Source organism: Branchiostoma floridae, chromosome 7 (genome assembly GCF_000003815.2).
Source record: "Branchiostoma floridae strain S238N-H82 chromosome 7, Bfl_VNyyK, whole genome shotgun sequence".
Classification (NCBI taxonomy): domain Eukaryota; kingdom Metazoa; phylum Chordata; class Leptocardii; order Amphioxiformes; family Branchiostomatidae; genus Branchiostoma; species Branchiostoma floridae.
The window spans coordinates 5,954,917-5,977,779 of NC_049985.1; the positions used below are offsets into that span (position 1 = coordinate 5,954,917).

The 22,863-nt window shown below is 39.0% G+C and overlaps 2 protein-coding genes across 12 annotated transcripts in view; one reads left to right on the top strand and one right to left on the bottom strand.

The window, feature by feature from the left end:
* Positions 1 to 22,863, bottom strand: part of LOC118418867 (transcription factor SPT20 homolog) — a 108,846-nt gene that overhangs the window by 50,135 nt on the left and 35,848 nt on the right. The window lies entirely within an intron of this gene.
* Positions 15,528 to 22,863, top strand: part of LOC118418868 (leucine-rich repeat and immunoglobulin-like domain-containing nogo receptor-interacting protein 3) — a 28,599-nt gene continuing 21,263 nt past the window's right edge. Inside the window, exon 1 of one of the 2 annotated variants that reach the window (XM_035824974.1) lies at positions 15,528 to 15,794. The gene's annotated coding sequence lies outside the window, so the exon portion shown is untranslated. Of the gene's footprint in view, positions 15,795 to 15,863; positions 16,021 to 22,863 lie in introns of those variants that run through there. The other variant, XM_035824976.1, reaches the window with a different exon arrangement.

Consider the following 22,863-nt stretch of genomic DNA (forward strand, 5'->3'; position numbering starts at 1 on the left):
ATATTGTGTCTAAAATGTTGAGAAATCCTTCCTGCCACCAGGTTATTCACCTGAGTTTGTGATGTCATGGGAAACATGGCAAGCAGTTCGAAACATCAGTAAGGTCATATACATAATTCATACAAACATGTTTTCTCATTGAGTAATACTTACTATGGTTGAATGAAATACGGAAGCATTGCAATTTAAGGATCATAGGAGCATTGTAACCATTGAATATGGAGACGAAAATAATCCAATTGAATATTCTCTTTTCTTCTAGAGATGGATTTGGCAACCTTTCTGATAAGATCCCCAAGCATTTATTTGACTTTTTGCCAACACAGAAGAGGAATACTGTACCATACTTTAAACAGTTGATCTATCGGTATGTCATTCGGGTCACCTTTAAAATTACATCAAAAGGCGGAAGGCAGCGCCTTTGTGATTTTTAAAACAGCTCCTTAAGGACTAGACGCATGTAGATCTGAATGTGGTCTTTAGCTGGGGAACTCCGTGAATAACAATTTATTCAAGAGTTCAAAGAAGCGTCTCGCAAGAGCTCCACAAGGGAGGACTAACTGTCGCCAACTGTCTACTTCAAAAGGACAGTGATCCTCGTACGTTTTGTGGAGAACTCTTATAATGAAGGAAAGGTTATGAGAATCCGTCTTCTAATTCAAAAGGACTGTGATCCTTGTACATTTTGCAGAGAACTCTTCTAATGAAGGGAAGGTTAGGAGAATCCGTCTTCGTCAGGTCCTCATTACCATGAGGTTAAACTTAATAAGGGAATATGTTGATTAATGAGGCACTCTTACAATATTGCAGATGTGAATAATATCCTGGCTGTTCACTTTTCCATGCATAAGAGTTTATCTGAAATCCCCGTATTCATCATTCAACAGCATGTTGCTGCAGGGTCAGTCATTTTCCACCCACGCAACTTTGGGTGTATTCAGTAAAAAAAAAAGCTCCAGGTAGAAAAAAAGGAAATTGCAGACATAAGTCAAGACATATCATAGACATGAAAGGATTGCTATAAAAGATATATTATTGAAACCTACGTTAAGTTATGATTTGTGAAGCTCCTGGTAAGAAGTAAAAAGGATGATAATGTAGTACATACATATGTCACCTCATATCAAACTTAGAAAAGTATCAGTATGACATTAAATCCACATTCAGTAGCATTTTGTACAAGTTCACATATGTTACCTAATATCAAACACAGCTATTTTTAAATCTACATTCAGTAATTCATCTGTGAAAAAGTCCTCCATTTAAAAAAAAATGGCCAACACAAGTCTCCTCATATTAAACATAGAAGTCAGTTAGAGCATGAAGACTGTAATATATCTAAACCTAATGTTACATCCAGTAGCAAGTCTGTGAGAACTGTTCATTTTTATGTAGAATATAAAAGGCACCCCCCACTGGCAACGGAGTACTAACAAGCAGTTTTCAAGATCTCTTGATTGAGTGAAGCGATGACTAGCATGTTGATCCGTGTTTCCTTGCCGCGTGAAAGATGTTCGCTGCAAATGGCTGAGTTGCTGTAGTTCCATCTTGTACAACCTCGCAGACAATGTGTCTACTCCGGAATCATTCCGCTCCAGTTTAAGTGGGGCTTGGAGTGGAAATGGTGATGGAGAAAATCAGTTTGTCTCATGATCCATGATGACATGATGGCATGCTAGCCATTTCCCTCTTGCTCCGAGGGAGAAACACCCAGAAAATTGGTGCACTTTAAGCACACTTTAAGCTGATACGCTCAGTCATGGCCGTTGTAAATGTGTCTTGTAGAGCCATAAAGCAGAATGAGTGGGAAGTGATGGTCCTCACAGCAACTTGTTCCATTATAAGTGGAACGTGAAATTTTTGCAAATATGGTCATTGTACTGAGTTGTATAGGTCTTCTTGGACAATTTTGCCCACCTGAGCTACAGTCTAGCAAATAATGAGTTGACTATACCAAAATCTACAAATTCACTTGCACTTCAATAATGGAGTGTGAATTGTGCAAACTTTAAATAAAGATGAATAGCAAACTGCTCTTTTCCAGGCTCACACACGGCAGCATGTACATCAGCCAATGCGCCCATTTGAGAACACCCACCATCACTGCAATCCCTCCCTTAATGCCCTGCTGGAAAAACTTTCCTAACAAGCTGATCAAAAGCAATTGCAAGGCGTACTAAGGTGACCCAAATAGGGATTTAATGACATCGCAGGTACAGGCACCTGTGGAAGTGGGGGAGTGACAGAGATGAATTGATACGCCTAACTCTGATTGCATGGATAGTCATGTAGATAACAACAAATTGCCAATATCTTCTGCGTTAGGACTACAGCTTACCAAAAACAACTTGAAGATATTAGTAGCTGTAATTTACTCACTGTTTATTTCTTACAGCTATCTTTATAAATGACTCAGCTTGTTCTATGCAATAAAGAGCCTTACAAGACCGACAGTTGCCATTTGTCTTCCTTACCCAGAAGTGTTTATGTCTGTTATCTTCCAGACCACATTTGCCAGTCAACAGATGTGTGTTGCTCAGTACAGAGATAAAACAAAAATCTTTATAAAATTGTGCTGTTGGCAACTTGCAAAAGGATCATTTACAATTTTCTTATCAGTCTAATGATATACATGTACCAAGCCTACATGTGTGGTGATGTAAGCATTTGATTGGGCATATTTGCTGTTATTAAACAGCAAGATAAATGTAGTTTACAGGCCACTTTGGAAGAAAAACTTGAAATTGCCTTAAAAAAAATGGCGATTATAGGACTTGTTCGTACTGTTGTTAGTTTATCAGTGAGTCACACATTTCAGATACTCAACCCTTGGGAAGTCACAATACAGTACAATGTTTTGTGCTAGAATCTAATCATCAAATGGTTTAGTGGACAAATGTACGACTAAATGAAACTTGTACAAGGCATTTCCCACTGATCTTGGGGCAACTCTTGCTCTGTCCACTCTTATATTTACTAGGTACATGAACCCAACTTCTAGCTAGCTCACTTTTGCGTATCACAGGCCATTTACACGTACCTTACATTTTCTGCTGACAAGCAAATTGAGGGCCATGAAGCCTATTTGCAAGCAGTGTAATGATATTTTGGTAGTATTATATGTACATGTTGTATTACTAGTACTAATGCAAGACCAAATGTGAAAAATGTTGTTTTAGTGCAAAATCACCACAAATCAAAGTCAGCAATACAAGTTCATGATGCTATATCATATTAGCAAGACATGTGCCTCTACATGTAATACGTTAAAACCAATACAAATCTTTAGATCATAATAAATCAATGAATTTTGGGAGATTTGCAGTGTCCTACTCATAGAAATTTCATGAATTAAAACTAAAAGTTAGAAGAAAGGAATGAATGACGGCAAAACCTTGAGTTACCATATGTGGGGTGTGTGTGTGTGTGGGGGGGGGGGGGGCTTGAAGCACATTTACGGGGACACTCCCTGCGTTAAGCCAACGCTTTCAATTTCCGACGATCGCTATCGACCAAGCAGTAAACCTGTCACAGGATGGAAACTTAAAGCCTTCCTCGAACGCTACCTGTTACAACTTCTGATGACTGCTGGGATCCCTTACCAATCTTCCCACCACCCCTCCTGGGCTTATTCTCAACAGTCTTTGCCTCCTTCCTCCATTACTGTTATTTACACAGAGGACGACGCTTCTAATTACTTCAAACAATTCCCGAGTTAGTTCCCATTATACCCTGCCATAAAGCGTTAATTGCAAATCCGAAGCTGAGGCAGTTAAATCACCTATCCATGTATTATTGGCTCGCAAAATGCGAACGATGGTTGGTGCCAGCGATTGCTCGCTCGTTTGCCCTGTTACTGTTTGACAATTGGTGGAGCCGATAGGATTACCTTCCTGATCGTTATAGTTTATCGTGCGCTAAACCTTCAAATATCGGCGGGGAGGGTAACAAATAAAACAGCGAGAGCTGCAAACTCTACATATTAATAAATACGTTTCTGAGACAATTCTCATCTTGACTACAGCCACAACACGAAGAAAGCTACTGTACCACTGTTATTAAAATCTAAACCTCTTTGAGGACAAGGTAAAGAACAGACAAATGTCAGCAAACTCTAAGAATTTAATAGAATTACCTGATCGTTATAGTTTATTGTGCGCTAAACCTTCAAATATCGGCAGGAAGGGAGAACAAATAAAACTGAGACAACTGCAATTCTAGAAAATAAAAATTTCTTGGACGAAAAATTCTCAACTAACTACAGCCACAAATGAAGAAAGCAGTACCACTAGTGTTATCAAAATCTAAATCTCTATAAAGTGGGGCATGTCCCACACTTCCGGATACACCCTCAGCATAACAATGTTTCAGCCCTCTTATAATCACTGTGCACTGAACATTCAAACATTGTGGAAGGGTGGACAACAGATAAAACAGTGACTGCTAACCTAAAAATACAGAATTTCTTGGAAAAAATTAAGCCCATCTTACTGCAGTCACCATTTTTAAGAGAAAAACAACTTACTACAAAATGAAGAACATAACTACCGGTACTGCTAATAATGAGTGTATTTCCATGCTTACATGAAGAGCCATAAAAAAAAAGGCATAATCACATATTAATATGCAGCTCATGACACTTCATAATGAGAGGCTCTTGCGCAGGATTAAATGTTAATGTGATGATAATTGGCCCCAGTAGTACAGTTACTGAGATCCACACCTTATGGTTGTGATTATGAAGAAACGGTTCAGGGAGCATCGCAATAAAGACAGTTACTGGCAGAATGGAAATCAAATATTTTGACATATTTGAAACCTTTGGAAGTTGTTAATTTTCAAAACGGCAATAATTTTGAAAAGGGCAATATCTTGCTGTAAATTCTGTGAATGTTTCATGCATGGGGATCTCATTACTAGATATTGCCCTATTAAAGGCCATTTTTAAAAATTCTAAAAAGAACACAAATTGTACGTCAATTAAAAATTAGGTTTAAAAAAAGAGTGGCATGGAATGGCCGAGTGCCAAGGCTTAAGCTGAGGCAAGAGACCATGGTTTTCATTCCAGGCATTCCTGTCTGGACGTTGTTTCCTTGGGAAAGGCCCTTGACACAACTTCCTTCACCAATACCGTGCCAAAGACATGGTGGACAATCTTGCTATCTGAATGCTTAGTTACACCAACGTTGTAAGCAAGATCGTTGCCATTTCAAATCCATATGATAGATTTAGGAGACAGCGGCCATTTTTCTTAACTGATCTTCGGCGACAAATGCTCAATCTCTTGTGTGCGAGAAGTCAGAGGTTTGTGCCTACTCCAGACATCAAGGGATCTGGAGACTCACCCTGTAACATATTGATTGGGCAATCACCAGCCATTATCTATGCTGTGCATACATGTATGTAAGTAGGCTGCAAGGAGCCTGAGGCAAGCTCAAACTGCTATTATATAAAGACCTTTCAGTAAAATTATACATATCATATGCCCTTAGTCTACAATAATCTCTCAAATCATTACTGTCTTAGATAAGAAATATTTTCCCATGTCCCATGCCTTCCAGGAGGGAATGAACTTTTTTTGATTCAGAGTTTACAATAAAAAAAGTCATTATCTAAAGCTCCCACCCAAGAAAGATGGCACAGGGTTACACAATAACAAAAGCCTGGTATTCTTTTAATGATTGAATATGGGTAAAACAAAATAATTGTCCAACATAATAATTGTCAATACCAACATTTTGTTTTCTTTACAGTGACATGCATATTATACAGTAGCTACATGTATACGTATAATGCACTTCACGAAAACCATTAAACCAAATTGAATGTAATTGGCAATTTGGTATAAACAATGATCTCCATTCCAAACATGTCTGAATGCAGCTCACATGTCCGAAGTGTTCCTCATCACTGATACGGTAAAGCCTGTCAATCTCGTAGGAACAAAAAGATCCACAGCGCATGGATATACCATGCATGCTGATTGGTTCAATCAACTGTGTTGCAGAATACTAATTGTGCCAATACAGAGCCACCACTCATCTTAGACCTTTCTTTTTTTTCTATCAAAATTAAAATATGTTTGTATGAAAACATGTATATACTATGAATGCCTGATGATAACAAAACAAAACATTTAGTAAAGGTACTGCAGTCATCCTCAAATGAGGTGAGGCATGATGCTAGTGGTAGAAGTGTAAAGTGGCTTTGATGCCACAGTTTTTTGGCAAGCGAGATTTGATGCTTGAAAAACCTAAAGACACTCAGTCTGGTACCATGGCTTTCCTTCCCAGTCTGAAAGGATGATTCAACTCTATTCCAGCCATGGCCAGACCCAAAAGCAATCCCAAATCCTCATGCAAAGACATATCAAAGTGTTTCACTATCACTTCTCTAGAGGGAGAAGGCATGTAGATTGCAAGCACTGATAAAAAGTCAGAAACATCAGATTTTACTAACAGCAAAAGGCATTTCATTTGATGGAACTACCACTTCATGATAGTCCTTCTGACAGTACGTTTTATGGTCAACTTTATCTTCCACTGAAAATGCCAAAGCACTTTTCCAAAACTACAGAGCTATTCATTCACTCACTGAGCTCAAGCGGGAAGAAGTAATTTCCATGTTTAGCACCCTGACATGACGTACGAATGGCGGGAAGCGGTGATAACTATGATTAAAGCAGGAGGCAGGGGAGGGTCTTTCTGAAATGCCAACTTCATGTATCACAGCGAGAACAGATTGTTGCGTTGACATGTCAATGAACTCAGTGTATTAGTGTGCATAATTAAATCTCTCAAAGTTGCATTCAGAGCAGTTACTCTTCAGAGGGCATTGGAAATAAACCAAAAAATCAGCCATATTCCAAAACCAGTACTGTTAAACATTGATTTACATGTACAAGTAAAACATCCGGGATGATTTGCACTCAGTACAAAATGACTGTACATTTCAGTACATTTGACAGCCTGGCAGGCATTAGACCTTTCTCTTAGAACTAAATTCTCTCAAATTCTACATTCAGACCAGGTACATGGACTTGTAGGTGGGCCCATAAGGGATAGCCTCTGGACTGTCCATCTATCATTAAAGGACTAACCTAACTTAACTGTGGTGGTTTAGATGATACCTCAAAATTGACCACAATATCTCTTATTTATCTACCTTTTACCTGTACCTTTCCCCTGTATAGGTGGAAATATTTATGAAAGAACCAAAAAAGATGGTGGTCTTCCAGTGTGGCCTCTATCAGTAAACAACTGTACAGTATATGTAACTTACATGTATTGGACGGGTATGATATTAAATTGAAACATTGCATAAAGTTGAAACTCCTTTTTCCCCTCCTACCGTGAAATATGGTCCCTGCAAAAATAGATGAGGCTATAATAGTAACATACATGTAACACATGCATATACAATACATGTATTCTGTCATTCTATTGATACTTCACCCCAGTAAGCTAGACCTCCAAGCCTTTTCTACAAAATGTATAATGTATCTATATCATTTGCTGAACTTTCAGGGCATCCCGGTAACAAAAACGCAGCCTAAAACCACGCTGGTCTTTGATATACATGAACAGTACCCAGTAATACCACCATCTCCGCTGGGCACCCATTCATTATAGACAAACCCTTACAACTCAGATATTACAGGAAATCCTACAGACCTGCATGATATAAATCTTCTTCCTCAATTTTCTGTGGAGGGCAAACACCTGCTCAAGACTCGGAGCAGGCTGATGTTACTACTAAAGCTTCAGGTATCCATCTTGTGATACATGCCATAAAAGAGAGCACCTATCAAATACATCATCATTCACAAACTCCAAAGTATCTGCAGCACTTCTACATTGTATGTTGAATGGTTTTTGTAACCATAATCCCTGTGAACTATAAAGCCAACTCGAAAATTTCCGTGCAGTCTTCTACCTGCAGTGCAAGTCTAGCGGAGATCGCAGTAAACAAAAAAAGAACACCCTTCTTTCGTGATAAATCTCCACAAAAATTACCCCTTTACCCTTATATCTGTGCCATTCATATAAATATTCTTGTATATACCTCTGAGTTAAATTTGAAATGGATTTCAAGTATTCCTTCCGTCACTGCAAAGATGGGTGACTATAGTAGCTGTCTGCGGTAGAGGAGCGGAAATGTATAATCTTAGTATAATGTTCAAGAGACGCTGTTCATGTGATGCAAATCTATTCTGATAAGAAGATTTGACTGTCACTGCATTTCTTGATATGCATAAAACTTGATATGAATGCATCTACATGTAGTTGCCATTTTGGAACATCCCAAATATGCAATAGGGGTGTCTCCAGCTTTAGATTTTTGTCCATTCCACTCTTTGTTGAGGGTGGGGGAGTTTACCTATCATAGACCTTTTAAGGCATTAACCACATAGTTGGGGCATTGTAAAGGAAATGGCCATTATGCTTTAATTGACATTTGCAAGCTAATGTCATTAAGTTTAATTGTTAAATATGCCATTTTAAGTTAAAGAAAACGTACATGTATTTGTCATGAAGTTCAGATTTTTGGATAGGCGAAATGGCATTTTTTCCATCCCAACAAGCAAATTTCCATTCCAGGATGGAGGGACAGGTTCGCATGTACTAGATTGAAAGATATGAATCAAAAAGACATGGCAGTTTGAATCTCATCCCATCATTTCTCCATATGCATCCGTGCGCCTGTCATTTGGGGTTATGATGACCAGCAATCTTCCTTTTATATTTCCATTTTAGTACGCTACGTCCAAGGACGAATTTTACGAGAGGTGCTTAGGCCTGCATTGCACCGCACATTAAATTTTGTTGCCAACCTGGGAACATCAAACTGTTTTATATTTCCGCAAAGGAACAGCCTCGGAAAAATCTTAAAGAGGTCATTGTCATTTCATCAGGATAAACAAGACTGATTGTTGTTCTGTTAGGTTACCAATCATTTGAGAGATAATGTCCCTGAAAATGAACTCTTTATTGCAGACAATATATTTGTAAATTGTAGTGCTCTTCGGACAATGACCTCTAGAATTCCTTGGTTGATGAAACAAACAGAAATGAAACTAGAACTAGAGTTCGGGGACCTCATACCTCCATGAAATCTTTATTGCTTTTTTGTGGATGGTATGTATGTTTATAGTCGGTTGTATTTGAGAGTAATGGTTATATAATATAAATGTTATGGGAAAGTAGTGGTGTATTTATTTAATGACACAGAGGATGTCCATCTGATTAGTAATTATGAAAATGTGACACTTAATTGTGTAATGTGCGTTTAAGAGGTCGACGGCATATGGTAGCGTGGTGTTCCTTAAGCTTGATGTTTGGCATTTAAAATGTCTAAGGTTGTCAGCATTATTGAGGTTCGAATAGGTGCCCCAGAGCTGTGTGGTGGCAGGAAGTTGGGAAACTCAGACAGAAGAAGGGATGTGGCCAACTTTAGTCAGATGGTGATTTGATTTTCCACCAATATGTCATAACATCAGCCGTTCACACGGTACAAAAACGAGATGCACACTTTCCTCTGACAGCCCTACACCAACTGTAAGATGAATACTTGGTGCCAACCCCGTCTGCTAAAAAACAAGTACCATTGGCTACGAAAGAGACAACTAACAACTGTCCCTTATCGTAACAAAACCAGAACATCTGTATCGCCCATAAAACTTCTGACACCCAACCCAGATGAGAGGACCTAATGGCATTTTAATCACCATGTCACTCAAATCAGCAGTACAGTATGTGAGACATCCATACCTGTTAAGCATTATCGTTAAATGTACCTCAACTTCTTACAATTATACTCACGCTTCACATCTCCATGATATCCTAAGCAGACATAAATAAAACTAATTATCATATTAAAAAAACTCGGGGTTCCCCAAACAGCTGTCACCTCACCATCTGCTTGGAGCTAAGCCCATTAACAAACACATAAAGCACGATGCCTGTACCAATATATCTCAAATATAGGGGTGATTTCTGATATTATTACATCGATTATAACGACAGATACGGCTCCCAAAATCTCATCGATTCGAGCTTTCATGACACCCCACCAACACAACAAGTATGAAACCAATCCATCCAGCCGTTCTTGAGTAATCATCTACACAGACAGAAACACATAACAGAAAATATAACCTCCATTCCATGACATTTCATGGAGGTAATGATGCATCAGTTGTTTGTAACTGCAATTAATGGAAACATATGATGAAACATAGGCAAAGAAATGAGGAATATCATTTCATCTAAACTTGCAGCTCTAAGCCTTGGTGTAGCATTCTATTTCAGTCTGTCTAAATGCCGGAGACAGACTGACCAGCGTTCATCATTCAGCACATCAATTCAAAAGAAAACAATTTAGCTCAGCTTACTTCCAGTATTACTTCAGACTGATTGCCTGTTACGTTCATCACAGTGTGAGGGACAGGGCTATTTCGTCATGTTGATGATCGATGCAAATGATGGTTTCTTCTCATTAAGACTGATAGGTTTAGAACAACAATGGCTGTTAGGGGCCTGGTCATATTTGTCATACAGCCATTGTGCAATCACATTAATAATCCTCGGATAGCTGTGCAAAATTCAGCTGTCTTGTCTCAGAAAAGGCTGTCTTAGACCTTTGTCTTGTCCTGTCACGGCCTGCTTTAGAATCCTACCACATCAAAGTCATACGCAAGCTACGATGAATGTGGTCGCGTGGTATAACACAGATGATGGACATGGGGAGATGAGCAAATATCCTGGACCTGTCACACTTGTCGCTCTCTGGAATGTCCTGAAGGCCATTGTTAAGTCCAGTTAAGAGGATATGGATTTTTTTCTACCATTGATCTAGCCGCTCTCCAATAAATTACGTACTGGTGCACAGTACATGTATATGGAAATAGAATATCCTTACTTCCAGCCTAAAGTATGGTTTTTGGCATCACTTACAATGTTTTTGGCACTGTCATGATTGTAATAGTTATCATCGCTATTGAAAATTAATTACCATGTTAGAATTTTGAGATAGATGCTCCTAAAGAGCTTGGCAATGGAAACAAAATATCTGTATTTCCAGCCTAAAGTATGTTTTTTTGGCATCACTTGCAATATTTTTGGCACTGTCACTATAATAATTATCATTGCTATTGACAGTTAATTACAATGTTTGAGATAGACGCTCCTAAAGAGCTTGGCGATGGAAACAAAATATCCTTTAGTTATTAGTTATTTCCAGCCTAAAGTATGGTTTTTGGCATCACTTATAATGTTGTTGGCACTGTCATTGTAATAGTTATCATTGCTATTGAAAATTAATTATTATGTTAAAATTTTCAGATAGATGCTCCTAAAGAGCTTGGCGATGGAAACAAAATATCTGTATCTCCAGATTAAGTATAGCTTTTGGAACCACTTGCAATATTGTTGGCACTGGCATTGTAGTAGTTATCATTGCTATTGACAGTTAATTGCCATGTTTGAGATAGAAGCCCCTAAAGAGCTTGGCGATGGAAACAAAATATCCTTATTTCCAGCTTAAAGTATGGTTTTTGGCATCACTTACAATGTTGTTGGCACTGTGACAGTCATTGTGATAGTTATCATTGCTATTGACAGTTAATAGCCATGTTTGAGATAGAAGCTCCTAACGAGCTTGGCATATAATGTTAGCTAATGTTAATTGGGATTGAACGGATGCTAAGATTCTGAGCATTATTGTGTAAGCCTGCTATCTGTGAGTTTAGAACAGTAATTTTTTTTAATCATATTGACTGATTTCTTCATTTACATTAAGACGCATGGATTTTTTATCAATAATCTTATCTATATTGCTGAATGTGTAACACTACATATAGCTTGTCTTGATAGAAAATTTTCTGATTATTAAGGCCAGAAAGCTTGTCTGGAATAGGAGCGAAAATAGTTCTGGTAACAAATTTTAAAGTTGCTGCTTACACAATGTCATGTGTCATTGATTGTCAGAAAAACTTATTAAGTTAACACTAACAGGGTAGAAATACAGCCAATTAAATGTCAACAATGATATTTCAGTAAATGCCATTGCAGCATTCATATGGACTATAAAATTAACAATTTAAGATTATTGCTTGTTACAAATTAAATTTGGAAGGCTATAATATAGAAAAAAATATAGCCTGTATATAAATTGTTATTCCACTACCATTTAAGTTAAGGGCAATGCAACCTTGTACAGGCTGCACTTTACAGAGAAATGGTAGGGGTGAAAAGGGTAAAATCAAAAATCATTAAAAGGAAGATTTAAAGTCAGAGTTTGAAAACCACAATGATCATAAAATTATTTAAGATGATATGCAATTAGAAAATTAAGTTAACTGTGTCAACTTTGACTATATTTCTTCTATGGCTGCCATAGAAGAAATATAGTCAGTCAACTACTGCAATATTCTACTCGATATATATACCAAACTAATTAGTCTATGTCATGCTGCTGTACCACTCTAACGTGCCATAAAAATGAGTAATTTATTGTAATTGCCAGTTAATAAATCATATTGGAAATTTTAACAATGTTGGTATATAAATTGGAAAAATGTCACAGCAGACATTCTACTGTGTGTGAGGACATTAATCAAATGTGTGCAGCTATAGGCCTGTTCTTAGTTACAACTGCACGATTGTCAGACAGTTTTTGTCTAGACCATGCTTAATACATGTCAAGACAAGATTTGTTCATGTTTCAGCAGCCTTCACCTCTTCTTTGAGATATCATCAACATTGATATCAACTCTCACAATTCTACTGGATCCCTTAATACCGCCACATGATAAAAATACATGGATTTAAAGTGATTTAAACTAAAGGGATGTACCAACTCAGCACCAGTAATCCTGAGGTATATACAGTGACTTCAGATCTTTAGGTGTTCAAGACAATCTTAAGGCGTCCTGTTTTGCATGTGGCAGTATTATGGCACCCTGTGGAAATAGTTGATGTTACATGTACCTACAATATATTTTGTATGTCTTAATCTGTTTAATTTTGTTTTTGCAGTTTGGGTCCATGAACAGGATTATTGTGATGAAGAAAAGTTCATGATTGACAATTATGCGTAATTCACCTTCATCTACCGTTTGGCACCAGAAAATCCGAGGGAGGAGCCTCCTTCATTAGGGATCTCCATCGATCTCCACTCGCTGACAGCCGATGAACCGAAGGGTTACCAAAGTTCAGCTGTACGGCCAGCCCCCTGATGACAGCGCGGGGGATGAGGCAGCTGTGCCCCGTGTAGAGGTGAGACGTAATGACTACAATTTCACAGCCACTGATCCCTCTTGACAAGCGCGCCAAATTGCACTGACGTTTCATTTTCCGTTGGTATTTCGCAAAAAAGACCCCGCTCAGATATTTAGTCCCGACGTTCAATCCACTTGAACGTGGCTAAATTGATCACAAGATGATAGCTTGTCCTTAACTGTCTTAACACCGAATAACCCTACAGCAAATACACAGTATTTGGAGGCCTAGCCCAACCCTATCCTCCCATTGACTTTTTCCTCCCCAACCAAAGTGAAGAAAGTACACATGTAGTCTAAGAGTAAAGTGTCTTTCCCAAGGGCACAATCAATATATCAGAAGTACGACAGGATTGAACCCAGGACCTCTGGTATCTGAGCCAAACACCCCGCAGTTACGCCACATGACCCCACTTCCTTAGCCTGGTGAAGGTTAACATGCTATCAGTGCACATAAAATCCCTTATCAATACCTTAAGTTTGTAAATTTTACCAAACAAAATTTGTTTTTTTCCTGACCTTCTACATGTTTGCTTCCCATCAAGAATACTGTTAACTAAAAGGGAAAATTTTTACAGTTTTTGCAGTGGCCTCTTCATGACAAACTCAAAACCATTTTGAACATTTCCCCTTTTACAATAAAACAGTGCATGGCACTTTCAGTCGTGAATTTAAAACCTGCTTTGCAGTTTAAACAACAGATTAAAAATCTGCATTACAGTTAAACTGCAAATCTAAAACCTGCATTGCAGTTTAAACCGGAAATTTAAAACCTGCATTGCAGTTTAAACCGAAAATTTAAAACCACTGCAAACACTCAATTTTCTCCATACCAAAATTTAATCCCCATTTAACATTTCTCCTCTTACAGTACTAATCTCCAAGCAGATGTCGGGAGACAAAATCCTTGGGGACCATTTCCATTATGAGCATCCTGCCATGCCGTAAATACCCCAGTCCGCTTCCCTTTGTATTCCACTTTGTGGTTATGTCGTTATCGTGCAAGAATCAGCAGTGGGACAAGTAAAGTCAAGGTCAAGTATGGCTGTCTACCAACAATGCAACCCCATTCAGGCTTAAGTTATTGGCACATAATGACTGCCTGTATTAGTTATCCTGACCGCAAAGGGGTGATCAGGTTATTGGAGGATATATAATTATTGATCAACTTGCTCTAAAATACAGTGAGATCTTATTTCAAAGGGCAGGTTTAATTATTAAACAGTAGATGAGGTATATTAGGAATTTTACATTTGTCAAGATGTCAGTACATTCTTATTAAATGTGTAGTCTTTGTTGGAACTGGTTTTCAAGAACCTGGACTGTACCAAGTAATGGCTGAGGCAGGGGGAGAAACATTGAAAGGGGAATCTATAAAGCTGAAAAATTGGTTGAGTTCACAAATTTGCATATTACAGAATCTATATCAAGAAAATTATTTCATAGACAGTAATGTAAAAGTGAAATCATTAACAAATTGACCATGGTCTGACTGCGTTTGACAAAATGATTTAACTGCACATCCTTTACCATAATTGATTTTAACTAGCAATGCTCAGAGCTATTTTCAATACATGAGCTAAGGGAAACAGCATACATTTGTACGTGTATAGATTGGCATTTAACCAGACATTCTTCAAAGTCTTATATACAGAGTAATAACACATGTAACATTCTTCCAACAAAAATCAGAAACTCTTATTTTGCTTCAGTGTGTAGCAATGTAAGTTATGTTAACAACTTCCACACTAATATTGACCCTACCTACAGAAGGATCAATGTTGGTAATGATATGGAACTGGCAAATTAAACAAATCATTGCATAATCTTGCCAGGTGGAAAATCAATTATCGTGTTACAAAGCTTTTCAGAGCATCTCCCACCATCTTCTTACCAGTGAGATCAATAATTGAGATACATCAATACAGTACCAGTTTTAAACAATGTTGTAACAATTCATTTATATGTAAACCACAGCACAATTCAGCCTTTTTAGGCATCCTCCAGTTGGTTGCCTGCGATGCTGTTGTCTATCTGAATACTGTATTTGAAATAAGCCAGTCATTCATTTCATTTCACCAGCAATTGCAAACACAACTGTTCGTATCATACACTTATGTAAGGAACACAAGAACCTTAATCTTGACAACCTTGTGGCAAACCAAAAGAGACAGAAGTCAGAGCACCCCTCCTTGTAAGAATGGACTGTCCCACACACCAGCACTGGTTTCTCCTAACAGGCCTTTCCATATATGGGAGGCTGGTCCTGAGGGGCTGACAGTGATAAGCATGCTGAATGCTGAGAAAACCCATATACAGTTACACCAATTAGGATCCTGCCTGCCACACTATAGCCCAGCAGCTTAGAGACTCTCCCCCTTTCTTCAGCTCTCCTTTAAGGTGATGTGTAAGGAAACGGGGAAGGAGGGATTTCTGGAGGACGGGACGTTACATGTGCATCGTGCAAAACCGTGCGCACCGTCTACCGCCTGCATGTTAGAGAGGTATATACAGGGTAGGTACTATATCAGACGTGCTGTTTGCTATGTGATCGTTCTGCTCCTGACAGTGAGTGATGGTGGAGAGGGCTTGAGGGGTCCTATCATCTCATCTTGGTTTGTTTGTATTTCACGGCTTATTTCTTGAAGGGGCTGGGTGCTGTATGTATGCACCTCGGACATGCCGAGCATGCTAGCGATGGGGGCTTCCCACTTTGCAAAACAGCTGCACTGTACAAGCATGTATGTATCAATTTTATATCAAATTTCTTAGTGCTAAGAAGTGTGATGTGTGTGACACTTCGTCACTACTATACAGCTGTGTTACATAAGCACCTAAATTGGACAGAATCAATTTCGTCTCGGCTTTCTTATTAAAAGCCGATGCCAATTTAGGGTTTGACGGCTATTTTCTTTTGGAAGAGCTAGTCAGAGCATTATTGGGGCATTACCCACTTGGCCAGTAAATATGTGCTAAGTACCAATAATGTTGGGAGATAGGACGCTATTCTGCAGTGGCGGGATATTAATCAGAGAAAATGGGAACGGCTCGAAATGGACGGTCCATTTTGGCAGGTTGACAACAGATAATGCTCAACTGCTCTGCCCTGGGAGGTGGTATTGGAAACTGTTATCTTTGAATGTTCAAACGGCATGTAGCATGTGTTCATATAGTCCATCTTTAATAGTGACGTTAAGTATTGAAGCAGGTAGCTTTATTTCTAGATGTTGGCATCATTTTAGGTGGTCTATATTTCCAAATGATGCCATTTTTTATGACAATGAAACAAATTTTCTCAACAAAATCATTAACAAGATTCTCAGATGTATACTGTAGAGAAAGTTTCACACTTTCGAAATACCTGGTTTTGTAATTATTGTAACGACATACATGTACGTCACCGCTACATCTCCGATCATGACTTTAAAGGTCAACCACTTGTGATATATGACGGAGCATATTGCACACGTTCCCACGCCCTGAAATACTTTTAAAAATGCGGAGCATTCCCCGTTATTTCCTTACGCCAGTCTGAAGGGCCCGAAGAGTATCTGTAAGCAGGTTTGCTTCGATTGTTGTACTGAAAGCCTCTCTCAGGTGGTTTCCTCTATTGAGCTGGCTGAAAGGGTTAATGTTCAATTTGAGTCTTCCCTTCATATGTCATGCCGTAATGGCAGCGTGTCCAGATAAGCATGGGCATGGGTGGCATGGACATGCCTGCAATGGCTCACCAACACTCCATATTGATACTGGCAATATTCCCCGTGCATTTCCTCCACTGATGAACTACTTCAGTTCTACAAATGATTTTCAGATCCTGCGACCCCGAGGCCAGTCTTTCCCAGCATGGATTCCTGTTCACGATTTGGCCATTCTTCCCTCCCTATCAAGTCATGTTAGTCCCACCTGTGAAAATGTCATTGGTGGTTTTCATGTGTATTTCCTCCAACGATGAACTACTCCAGTTCTACAAATGATTTTCAGATCCGGCGACCCGAGGCCGCTATTTCCCAGCATGGGTTCCTGTTCACAATTTGGCCCTCCTTCCCTCCCTCTCAATCGAGTAAAGCTGGTCACACCTGTGAAAATGTCATTGCTGGTTTTCATGTGTATTTCCTCCACTGATGAACTACTCCAGTTCTACAATGATTTAAAGATCCGGCGACCCGAGGCCAGTCTTTTCCAGCATGGATTCCTGTTCACGATTTGGCCCTCCCTCCCGATCGAGTCAAGTTGGTCCCACCTGTGAAAATGTTTTCATGCCCTCGAGTCTGAATTTGACTTTGACAGAGGGTTTGGATATCAATACAATAAGCACTGCACACAATCTATATTATTAAGGATATTGACGACTTGATGTAAGGGTACAGGAATAGACGGGGTGTGAGCAATGAAAGCTCCTCCTGCGCGCTCTGATTACGATGCTCGTGTTGACTGTTTCTAAATCTGCTGTTTAATGATGACACTTTAACGTTTGTTGACAGCACTTAAGATGCGTGTTTGCACAACGCATGTAAACAAGAAGATGTCATCAACAAATTCGAAACCTGAAAATGCAATAAACAATGATGCAATTACAGTAAGAAGAAATAGGGTTGAACTGTGGTTGCCAAGTTAGATTATATTAGAATGGAACTGTTCAATACCACTCGTTTGTGTCACGTATGTAAACAACACGTTGTCACCGTTGAAATGTGAAACGTAATATCCCAATGATGCAATTTACAGTTAGAAGGAATGAGGTTGAACTGTGGTTGCCACGTTCGATGATATCAAAATGGCACAGTTCAATACCACTTACTACCCTCAATCAACAGACGTGCCCATGCTCTATATATGCAGGATTCGGGTAACGTTTCCTGAGTGCTTCCATCGATCGTCTTTCCACTGCCTCTTCTGAGGTGAAGATATCGAATAGGAAGCAATCTTTGCTCCTCAGTACTCCAAATACATGCACATGTTAAGACAATATAACGTAAATGAACCTTTGATTTAGATTTAATGTGCCACAAGCCTTATGTTCCATGTACTTCCATTTCTAAGAAAACGCCTGTTAAGAAATGCCTCTGGAATACCTAACTAAGCTTGCAAAATCACACTAATTGTATGGAACAAATATGTTTACAAAGCCACTAATTATGTGATGGATCATTCTGATTAATACTCGTTGCAGCAAGTTTCAATGACGTCAAACCCTTTTCTCTTCTCCCAAACAGTTATGATAGAAAAGCGTGATTATTGTGAACCGGGCAGCCTGTTCAGTTTCAATGCCAAGGACTGTTCTAACAAGCATGGAACCTTCTCATTAACTCTGCTCCAGCAAGTTTTTTGACATATCTAAACCATTTTTTGGCCCCAAAATAGCCGTATTAGAAAAAAAGCAATCACAAACGGGCATGCTGTGCAGTTTCAATGTCCTCTAGCTTACAGAGTGCCCATCTCCAAGCCTGGATGGACCTAGTTGAGCCGGTTTTCATTATGAGGGACCCATTTCTGTCAGGAGGTGAAGCCAGGCATTCAAACTATCAGCAGCTGTGGGAGGCATGCATGGCTGACCGAGGAACAAATCTCTTAATATCTTGTTTCCCTGCTTCACTTGGCCACAGAATTGCTATCATAAATCTGAAAACTCTTGAAAACTATGTCACGCCTCGGTGTGTATACGACAGCGAGAAGTTTGTATAACACTGATGGCCGCGGCATTGGTCGCATCTGGTCTTATCCTGTTTAGTTTTGTTTAATTTTGGACGTTTGATGGGATTCAATTTTCCCCTTGAGCTCCCCTGTGGAAAGTCTGTGCCGTGGCTCTGAAATATTGACAAAATGATTATCCATGACTGGGAAAATTAATATTGAGGTGGGGGGGGGGCTTACGTGGCAATGTTATTATGGTGCTCATGATTATGTGTATGGCTGTAATATTGCCTGTCAGACAAAACATCATTCGTCATTGCTTCAAAGTTGAATGCTTGTCAACTCATTGGCAGAGGGGTGGGGAGGGGGGATTGGGGAAAGGAAAATATTACGTTCCCGTGATGAGTTGTTGGTGATGAACCATATTGTGAGGATTATGGCAAATATGTCTCAAGAGCAAAATCAGACTGAGGATGAAGCAGTGCTTTCCTGTTAAGGTTTCATACCTGGCTAAATTGGCATTTTGACCTTCCATTGTTTTCTCATTAATGAATTAGGAAAGAGAAAGAATATTGATAGATGGGCATGAAAGAATTCTAAATATGAATGTTTGGTCCATATTGATGACGTCATCAGGTTTTATTGCCTCTTATTTACTTTTTTCTATGAGAAAATACTAGTCCCCGTGGCCGCTGAGCACTTTGGTACATACCACTGCAATGTTTTTCATCTGCATAATGATGAAAGCTACAAACTCAAATTTGCACAAATTGATATCTTCTTATGATCTGTAGTTAATATAGAAAATGCTTTTTTTTAATAGATAAAAACAATTAGCCAAGCACACCAGCTGTCAGCCCCACTCTTCTTGATAAGTGTATTGGGTTCTTTCTTATGCAGACTCTGAGGTTTGACACAAAAAGCTCCCTTATAAAATACCCTATTATAAAGCTAGGCTACCAGTATAACATCCCCTTCAAAAGGAGGATAACCTGAAAAGATGACCAAGATCATCAAATCTCTGTAAATCTTAGAAGACCACTTCAGCTAATCAGTCTTTAGATCTGAGGTTGGAGGAGAGAAGTGAAGAACACATCTGTCAGGACAAAAGGGCATACAGCCTTGATTATACAGATAACATCTGGGCCTGCATTGACTTTGGCCTGACTCCCTTCTCTGGAAAAAGGAAAAGAAATACAGCTCATTTGAAAGCATGGCAGTGATCCAAGGCACTGTTGGACCCCACCTGGTACAAATTGCTACAAATCAAGACATAGCTGTGCCAGGCATACTCATGATAAGCCAGACCTACAGGGGAGAGACCTGCAAAATGCAAATACGCTAAAACCAGGGGAAAAATCACTAATTACTGTTACTGTGACAGTAGTACTAAAATTCAGAACCTGATTCTTAATGCACACTTGAAATTAAAGCTAGATTTCCAAGGTTTGTTTCAGTAAAAAAAGGGGAGGTTTGTTTTCAGCATTACAAGTGGTTATGGCCAACAATGACAACATTTGTCGTCATTGTCATGGTTACAGAAGAGTGGGCTGATTTTTTCGTATTATTTGGGATCTTCAGATTAGCACATCCATAGGATGATGATTTGCAAGGTGTAAACAGTAAAGTTTAAATTCTACCAAAATACCACTCAATAACAATGGAACGTTTTGATTTGCACCATTGAACCTATACTGATCAGTGCCTTCTACTAAACAATATGTCTAACAAAGTTGAACAGTTACTACACGACTTGTATTGTCAACACTTCTCACTCTGGGGACCGATAAAATCTGGTCTATGCTCTATGTGATGTTGTCATCAAAGACAGGATTCTTAAGGCTTGTGTCAATGGGAAAAATTAAATTAAGGACCACTAAAAGGATGGTCCAGCATGCTTCCCGTGTTGGCATCTGTTGATGTCCTCGACTGTACTGTAAAAGTGGTCACATATTCTATTGGCCAGGTGGTCCTTATGAGAAGGTGGTCACTAATACAGTTACTATAGGTTTGACTGTATTTATAGACTTTGTTGAATTTCAAAGACTACTAGTCTTAACAGCGATCTAAGATGTGTGCTACAGAAAGGAGAGCTGCCTGACAGTGTTGATTAAGTATAGGCTGCAGTGCTTGACAAATCTAGGTCACTGTGAGAAGTTAAATTACAGCCAATTTCCAATGTCCACAGGTGTACCACAAATCACTGCACCAAACCGCCTTCATGGGAAGAAAGGGCTTAGTAGGCAAAACTACCTTTGTGTGGGTATGTTAATGTCCTTTTCCTAAGGCCTGGGTAGCCTATTCTGATTTCCCGTATTAATATAGTAATTAAGCTGCCTTATTCACATAATTCATAGCAAGGCAACTGAATTTAGTGCAATTGCCTTCTCCCATCTTACTGTACAGCACAGGGGTTCTTGAATTTAGCGTAAAATGATTTTGGAAAACGCCTCAGAGTCCACCCCCACTAATCCCTCTATGTTGGGAGAAAGAGGATCCTAGTATGGATAGTTGGCTCTTAACCTTCACTTTGCTAAACATGATAAACACCTGTTGATCAACTAACCCAAAAGGTGTGAAAAGGTGGAGACACACAACATAAAAAATCGCACTAGTCTAGCACAATCCCCTGTAACACAACAGCAAAATCTTCAGACAAAAGATCACGCTCTACTCTTCGGAAATTTTGAGATTCGGAAACATTCTGGTGACCACCAAATACGGCCGACGCTAATTGACTGTGTGACACTAAGCATTCAACCAGCCTTGATAATACCTTAAAGTGTATGCTTCAATTTTGAAGGACTTTAGCCAGGTGGAATGGGACAGTCTTCACCGATAATTGTTTCTCAGTCTGTCCCTCGTGCGAGTCCATCATTCCACCTAATTATTATCCTTCCAGACCACAAATGATTTTTATTTATATGTACTGATTTTTCTTGTCAACCTTAACGCACAGCTGCCAGGCTTATTTCTGGACATATTGGACGATGATGCGTAATGAAGATCTCCTCGCTAGAACAAGTTGGGAATCTCGCCAAATGGGAACTGCAGCCTGCCCAAATTGCAATTTGTTATTAGTGGACAGGGATTCACAGTTGTTTAGGCGGGGTGAAATGACCACCTGTTTCGAAATGGTAATATAGTTTGATCTCTTCTCATCTGAAACTGTTATAAAATGAACGGTGTGAGCCATCTATTACTTGTCTTTATCCTTCAAGAGTTAAGGTTGGTGCCAATGGCTTTGGCAAAGATCCAAGTATATTCTAATATTCAAAGACCAAAACAATTGGTAGATTTCTGGCAACATATAGAAGTAAAGCAGTCGCTATATTCTTTTATATAGAATGGTAAATTTATATCTTTATTCAATTACATGTATAAGGACTGCAACGACTCAAAATTATCTTAAAGACCTGATACTATATTCTGTTTGTAAGGTGAAAGCCTGATGGCAACTGTCATGTTCCTTACTGTTTGAAGTATTTGAAGTATACTTGAAGCGGTCGGCCTTTCAGATTGAAAACTCTTTCCAGATATTTTATGTGAGCTTTGGAGTCCCTAATTCTCTGTGAGAAGCCAGGGTGGACTGTCATTTATAAATCATCAGGGCTTTCTAGCTAGAGGCAGACTACATGTTGTATATCATCTTCTATATTTGGTAACACCAGGCTATAGTACTGGATGCCAATTTGTCAAACCCCCTTCAAAATCTATCTATCACCTCCTTTTTGTTATCTATCTATTAATCTTGTAGGGCAGCCCCTTCAAATAAAAAAGATTAACATGATATTGATTTGATATGAATAGAACAGAACAAATATAAACAAACTTCGAAATCCTTCAAAAACAATCCATCCACTTAAGCACCGACTCTCCATACCGGTACACCAGAGATGACTTAAAGAGACTGAAAGACTTCAATATGCTAGTGGATGCATAAAAGGTGG